Genomic DNA, 8,265 nt, shown 5'->3' on the forward strand with positions numbered 1-8,265 from the left:
CAGCATAACTAGGGTTGAGATAAGGAAACATTAGACACGAGCTAAGGTGCAGATGTGAATATCTTGCCACTCTCTCTATAGTAGGCTACATCGCACTCTGCGAGTTGACATACTACCAATATGCTAGACAGTAGACACAGATGATAGTGTAACAGGGCTGTTATAAACCAAGAATGAAACACAGCAGTGAAGTCTAGGAAAAGCAGCATTTCTCAGAAGAGAAGAGGAGGAATTACTTTTACATGAATGAAAATCACATCCCTGAAGACTGACATTATTATTATTTTTAAATCTCCATAATATCATTACCTTAAAGACATCACAGGGATTGACCTTTGGAGACTTCGGGCCCCAAGGTGATGGTGGAAGAAGATGAAGCAGCATCATCATCAGGGAGGCCATTTCTGGGCCGTAGGCTAAGGACAGTCACAACAGAGAGAACCAGAGAATTAGTTGAGGAAGAGTTCATGCTTTCACATCACACCTAGCCGACAAGCAAGATTACACAAAATACCAAACCTATTTTATTTTCATGATTGAAGCGTAACTAAACATTGCTCTCAATAATGTTTTTGAAGACATTTGAAGCGAGAAATAGAAGATGCAGTACCCGAAAATGTATTTAATTTGATCACTCACTTCCTTGTTTCCGAGGCGACTCGTTGCGCTCTGCAGGGCCAACTTGGAATACTTTCATTACCGTAAGGCGTAAGCAAGGAAACACTTAGTTTTGTTGTCACTTTTGGGTCAATTTATTATTTTGTATTAAGTAGCTGTGTAATAAGCGGGATAATGTATGGCTAAGTGGTCATTGTTTCTAGATAAATCACCCCATCTGTGATTTTATCCATCAATAATGACCACCTATTCATACATTATCCCTTATATATCATTCACCCTAAAAATGGAATGTATCCTACCAGAGACTCCGCCGGTCATCAAATGATTGGCTTAGGAATGTGACAAAAACAAAACTAAATCTCCACTAATTCAAAGTTTTCATGGGGTGTGAACATCTGTGTATTTGAAAGAAAATAAGTCATTTTCCTCTTTCCTCTTCTTTTACCATTGAACTAATAGAGCCTGCCTGCTCAGGGGATCATTTAAATCTTGACCATCAGGTCAAACTTCACACACTGATGATAGAGCGTAACAGGGCTGTTATAAAACAAGAATGAAACACAGCAGTGAAGTCTAGGAAAAGCAGCATTTCTCAGAAGAGAAGAGGAGGAATTACTTTTACATGAATGAAAATCACATCCCTGAAGACTGACATTATTATTATTTTTAAATCTCCATAATATCATTACCTTAAAGACATCACAGGGATTGACCTTTGGAGACTTCGGGCCCCAAGGTGATGGTGGAAGAAGATGAAGCAGCATCATCATCAGGGAGGCCATTTCTGGGCCGTAGGCTAAGGACAGTCACAACAGAGAGAACCAGAGAATTAGTTGAGGAAGAGTTCATGCTTTCACATCACACCTAGCCGACAAGCAAGATTACACAAAATACCAAACCTATTTTATTTTTATGATTGAATCGCATGGTAAATGGTGCATTTATATAGCGCCTTTGTCCAAGGTGCTTTTATTACATTCACCCATTCACACACATTCATACACCGATTGCGGCGGAAGCCATGCAAGGCACCAACCAGCACATCGGGAGCAATTTGGGGTTCAGCGTCTTGCCCAAGGACACTTTGACATGTAGACAGGACACAGGAGGAGCCGGGATTCGAACCGCCGACCCATGGATCATTGAGCCACAGTCGCCACAATGGGCCATAACATTTTGGAGCCGTTCCGACGGGTCACCACATCTAGCCAAATCAATCATATAGTGATGGAATCTGTAACTGCAATTATTGCAAATAAGTTAAAAGAATACAACTCACTTGATGCAGCATCAGGATCACTTCCTGGGAGACCTGTGTTGCTGTGGGCATCATAGAAGTGTTCCTGAAAATGAATAATTACGTGGCTCATAAGAAATCTCAGAACTTAAACTGTCAATGTCATGCACACAGCTTTATGTTACATCATGCAAGGAGGACATGATAGTGTCATGCAAATTACTATTATAGCCTGTATGTGGTCCAGCTAAAATAAACCTAGAACATGTTCCCTTACAAAACCCATCCCCAGGACTAGGAGTTCAAATTTGATGAGCCAAGCCCATGATATGCGTAACCGTAATGTTACCTTCCTTCATGGAACTGCAGAAAATCAAGCAGTCCTTCAACTTTATCCAATTTCACATACTTCTGCATTTGTCTGTACCTGGACCAGCATTTTTAATCAGACCTGCAATAAAATATATAGTAAATGAACACAACTACAAATGAAGCTTAGAACTATATGCAGTATAGTAGGCTACCAAAAACTGCTTTTGTTTTCTCCCTTGTGAATTGCAAAACCGTCATGATGGTAAATCATCATGATAAAGTTGGAGACTACATTAGAAAAGTACCATAACAGTATCTTATCTTAAAGTAGCAACAACATCCTACCTTACACTACCACCAGAAGATCAGTCAGGGTCTAATTTTAATGTTCAGTGATTCTTCTACACAGAAGGCAACACAATGAGAATTCTAGAGTGAATAAGAATAATGTAATGTTCACTGTTTGTAGCCTTTACAGTTTACAGCATAAAGACAAACATTTTGTAAAACCTACAGGCCTACAGTCTCCTACATCTCCGTGGATGTTTCCTTGTAGCTACATGAATGCAGTCTGCAGCACACATTTGTAATTATTTCAATAAGTCTGCACTTACCATGAAATCATGTTAGAAGAACACACATTGAAGAAAATGTGACTTGTCCACCGTGCATGTCTGTTGCTGTTCTCTCTGTGTTCTGTGTAACTAACTGTTCTCTTCATCAATCAATTCAAACTGAAATGCAGGTGTGGGCAGGAGGAGCTTAATTACATCTCTGATGAGTTGGGTTAACACTTGTGTGAACACCATTTAAATCAGAAAATGTTGAAATTACACTTTGGGAGTGGAAATCAACTCTGGATATAATCAACTATTTAAAACAACTCCAAACACTTAACCATTACACCAGATAGTGTTAAAATTACACTTTTTGAGTGGAATTAACTCAAACTGAGTTGGGTAACAAATTTCAATTCTCCAATTTTTGCTATACTAAAACAACATTTGTTTAAGCTGATTTTATGAATATGCAGAAAATTCATGTCAATTGGTCAATGTGGAGAATCACCTCCAGGGTAACGTGGGCACTTTGACAACTGGGCCCAGCTTACAGTACAGTATTGTATCATACATTACAGTACAGTACAGAAAAGTAGAGTAGCATTTTCTGGAACCAATAGCTCCATATATTTTTTTTAAATCTGAAACTTCACTTAATCCATATTGAGAGTAAGCCGGATGTAATGGCAACGGGCCTGATCTTTTAGGACACTGATAAAGGTCAAAGGTCAGCAAAAAGACTGCAAAGCTGACCATTTTCTGGAACTAATCACTCCAGATATTTTTTTTAAATCTGAAACTTCACCCAATCCATATTGAGAGTAAGCCGGATTTAATGGCACTGGGCCTGATTTTTTAGGACACTTATAAAGGTCAAAGGTCAGCAAAAAGACTGCAAAGCGGGCAATCTTTCCCTCTCAATAACTCCACAACGATAAGGACTTGGGGTCTAATTTTGATATATGTTGTTCAGTTTTTCGAGACGATCAAGTGGATATCTTGTTTGTCCTGGTACGACACTTTTCAAAACTTCAGATCTTACTTCAGGATGGTGTTAGGTTGTACACCTATATGTACCTTCCGAAAGTGGAGGAAGCCAACTTAGGAGTGGCGTACCGGGACAACCAAGATATCCCCTTGTTCGTCTCAAAAAACTGAACAACATATCTCGAAATCGGAATCCAACTCTTAATCGTTTTCGAGTTATTAAGCGAGATAGCGAACCTGTAACCCTAATCAATTAAGAGAACCGTATGTCCGTGTGGGAGGAAACTTATATTGGTGTTTTCAGCGGAACGAGCTGATCAAGAATCTGGTCTCGGTTTTGCTCTACGACCTCGGCAACCCTAACCCTAACCCTAGCACGTTTTGGTGGCTGTGTTAGGGTTAGAGAACAGTAAGTCCGTGTGTGAGGAGAGTTGTATTGACGCGTTCAGGGCGACGCGCTGATCAATAATCTGGTGTTTGATTTGGTTTTCGACCCTTACTTTTCCCTGTAGATACATATTTATGATTATCTCTAAGACGATTTGACAAAACTTTACAATTCTGACATATGTCAGTCTACCCACCGATACGAATCGGTCGGTACCAGGCCCGAACCGGTGGCATGCACGGTTTGTGCGTGATCTTAAAAAAGCAAATATTAAAAATAAATATAGAGCAGGCTTCGATTTGAGGCCTTCTGCATCAAGTGAGACCCCCCTCCCCCCAACAAGAAAAAAAGAAAAGAAATTTAAATCAGAAAATGTTGAAATTACACTTTGGGAGTGGAAATCAACTCTGGATTTAATCAACTATTTAAAACAACTCCAAACACTTAACCATTACACCAGATAGTGTTAAAACTACACTTTTGGGGTGAAATTAACTCTAGGCTGAGTTTGGTAACACTGGCGTGATCAACTCTTTCAAATGACTCCAACACTGAACCCAATTTAAATCTGAAGGTGTTAAAATTACACTTTGGGAGTTGAAATCAACTCTGCAATGTTTAACCCTGGAATTTTAACTCTCCAATTTTTGCTGTGTAGCCTAACCATAAAGTTACGGAATAAATTAATAAATACATAAAGTTTATATAGGAATATAAATAATATAGTAGTTGCCTGCAACCACACTAATTATTACTAATATTAGTAGTAGTATAGGCTAATATAGTATTATTATTAATAATAATAATAATAATAATAATAATAATAATAATGGGCTAAGTAGCTTTAGTAGTAGCTTTTGTTGTTATTGTTATAGCCTATTATATTAACTATTGTTATTATTACAACTTGGCAGTTTTTATATGGTCAGGCGGGAGGGATTTCTGTTTGAACATCTCACACTTCTTGACTATAGCCAACGAGGCCTATATATTCTATGCAGGCTATAATATAGCCACCCATACAAGAGTGAAAACGCTTCGCTATGGCTCTAGACCTCGGCCCGGTGGTTGTGTACGCATGCCATGCATCGCATTTAAGCGTAATTGGCCGTATCATTGGCTTTGTCTTGTTTACAAATCGAGCAAGGACGAGCGGTAATTTAATTTCCTCCGCCTCACTGAAGAGCCACCAGCCGCCTGTCACGTCAACCTGGAGCCTCGCCTCGAGCCGCCCCGCCTCGCCTCGCCCCGGGGCCACTGTCACATGGAGTATGGGGCCCGGAGGGAGGGGGGGGGGGAGAGAGAGAGAGAGAGAGAGAGAGAGAGAGAGAGAGAGAGCGCCTTCTGCCAACTAACTGAACGCTTCCAAATGTATGAATGATATCCAATACCTCCCCCCCCCTGCACCATCACCACCACCGAAAAAAGAAAAGGGGACAAAAAGAAAATCTGATTAAAATGTGAGAGGCAATCCACTGCTATGGGTCAGACACGCACACGCACAGAGAGAGAGAGAACGAGAGAGAGGGGGGGGGGGGGGAGGGTGTATTTGGGTGCAGGCTAAATATGAATAGGCTTTCAACCAAGCTTCACTGTTCACTGGCGTTTAAATTTAAACACCGGTGAAGTACGAGAGCTCAGCTGAGATGAGTCATGACTGTGGGGTTAGTTGGCTCGGCTGGTCTAATGAATTGCCAGAGATGGCTGCAGTTGTGGATATATAAGCCATGTGTAGGTGTTTCATGACTTTATTGTCTATTAAGTAGCCTATACTGTAATAGCCAAACATCTGCACAACAGCATATAGGTGGGCACTATAGGGGCATCCGCAATGTTTTGTCCAAAATGTTTGCATCTTGCATCTGATCATCGAGCACAATGGAACACCTTATACTGTGTGTGTGTGTGTGTGTGTGTGTGTGTGTGTGTGTGTGTGTGTGTGTGTGTGTGTGTGTGTGACGAGGGGATGATGAGAGGGGCAGAGAGAGAGATGGAGGGTGCTACATCAGGCCTGCAGGGCACATCATTATTAGACCCCCCCCCACGCGCGCGCGCACGCACGCACGTTGCCATTCTATTTTCCGTTGAAGGACGAACGGAGAGCCAAAAAAGGCCTCCTCCCGCACGCTCCATCCCTCCCTCCCTCCCTCCTTCCATCCATCCATCCATCCATCCAGCATGTGGCCAAATCAAAGTAGGTCTATCTTTCTATAATTACAACACCAATGATATACAATGCATGCGCAATTCAACGTTCTCGCACATAAATTCATTTCGGGGGAGAAAAAAACCCCCAACACATTAACGACAAGGCGGCGGATCATTTACATCACAGCTCCCAGTGCAATACAACAACAAATGCGTTATACGTTACGCGCACCTCTCCTTCGCCACGCAAACACATGAAATGTGCCAAGAAAGAAAGTCCCCCCGGTTTGTGTGTCGGCATTAACTCAACATAATGTCTCTCAAATTAAAGGATCGCTAGGGCTAGGCGCCACGTGGAGTCGGATAAATGCGCTGTATTAGCTGCCCCAAGCTGTGAGCCAAACAATTGATTGCTCGTTTGTGTTTTCATAATGCCGTCCGTTCGCGGCGCGAGCACGCGTTATTGATGATAAGGGACGGACGCGCGCCCGGCGCATGCATATATAGGCTATAGCCAATTTAACTGATGCATAGATTTGTGATACTTTGATAGCAATGCATAGCAGACATTTCACTCTTTCGTCTACAAACAGAGTTTCTTATATTTGTCACATGATTATAGCATATGTATCATATTTATTGTGTTTTTGCACAACTGGCGGCTCGGGGGCCTGCACATGCGGCCCTCAGGTTAATATAAGAATGCTGATATATAATTGATTTGCAAACATGACCCGCTTTAATTACACTTAATTACTTTTAATTACTTGCTTTAGTATAGCTTATAGTAGGCTTAGCCTATTCAAATATTAGGCTATTGTCTTTTTTATGTCCAATGTATTTGTATTTAGTTTATAAAGTTACAAACATAACTACAATTAAATGCATTTGAAATTAAATTAAAATGTTACTTTTCAGGATTCCAATTGAAAAATAGCAAAAGAAAATACTCAGGATTTCCATTCAAATAATAGCAAAAATAGATACAATATTTTTTTTGCTATACGACCGTAATATGTAATGTGGCCCCTCTGGAGTGAGTGTGGAAATATATAGTGGCCCTGCATTGTCAAAGTTGCCCACCCACCCCTGCTATATATAGGCTATATATAAAAGGCGCGAGGAGCCCACTTTACTCATAAGTCAGAGCAAAGGCGCTGAATGGTTCATATCAATCTGGAAGGAATAAAATCAATCGACGCTATGCTGTCAACATGATGCAACTGTGCGAAGCTAAGGTGAAAGCCGAGGGGTCGCCTTGAGAATATCACAGCATTAATTGACATTTAGTGATATCAATCTCACAGGTGCTGACGACGCAGGTGGTGCAGAGGCACACAATAAAATGATGAGAATCCCCCCCCCGCTCCGTGCCGCCTCCTCTCCACCCCTCCGGATACAGCATTGGTGCATCTGCACATGCTGCACCACAAATCAGCTAGGGCAATCTTGTCCAAAATGTTAGAAAATAAAATGTTTGATAAATAGCTATATCATGTAAAAATGCATGATGCTCTGTATTATCAGACTTTACTTTTATCCTTGAACTTCTTGTTTATGGCCCAAAATTACAGTTTTTTTTTGCAGTTTGTATAGCAAAGACAAATATTTTAGCTATTTGCTTTATTGTACCATTAGACCTATATTTGCAAAAAAGGTTGAAATAATCTCAAATCAATGAAACCAATAATGAGACCAAAGGCAAATTACTAGGTGTATTTTGTTATAGCCCATTCAATTCACTTCATACATATACACTTCTGTCATGTTCTATTTTATTGTCATTGTATGTCTTATTTTGATATTGGGCTAAGCGGAAATAGCCTACACCGTACACGTTTTTTGCGTTGTTTGCGGAAACCGACTGGTTCTTCAAAGCTAATTCCGCAAGGAGACAATATGCTTAAACGCATCAGTATTTATTTTGTCTTTCACTTCCAAACTCCAACACCTGCAAGGAATTTCTTGACAGTCAGGAAGTAGCTCATAACATGTCTATACGGTGGGTTTTT

The 8,265-nt window shown here is 40.7% G+C and overlaps 1 long non-coding RNA gene across 1 annotated transcript; it reads right to left on the bottom strand.

Moving 5' to 3' along the window:
- Positions 1–1,318: 1,318 nt before the first annotated feature.
- LOC310873225 lies at positions 1,319–2,317 on the bottom strand. The gene is made up of 3 exons (XR_014570471.1): positions 2,208–2,317; positions 1,901–1,964; positions 1,319–1,417 (listed from the first exon to the last, which is right to left on the bottom strand). It is a non-coding gene; the product is annotated as an uncharacterized lncRNA (long non-coding RNA).
- Positions 2,318–8,265: the final 5,948 nt, after the last annotated feature.

Source organism: Protomyctophum parallelum, assembly GCF_964188405.1.
Source record: "Protomyctophum parallelum genome assembly, chromosome: 16".
NCBI classification, from domain to species: Eukaryota; Metazoa; Chordata; class Actinopteri; order Myctophiformes; family Myctophidae; genus Protomyctophum; species Protomyctophum parallelum.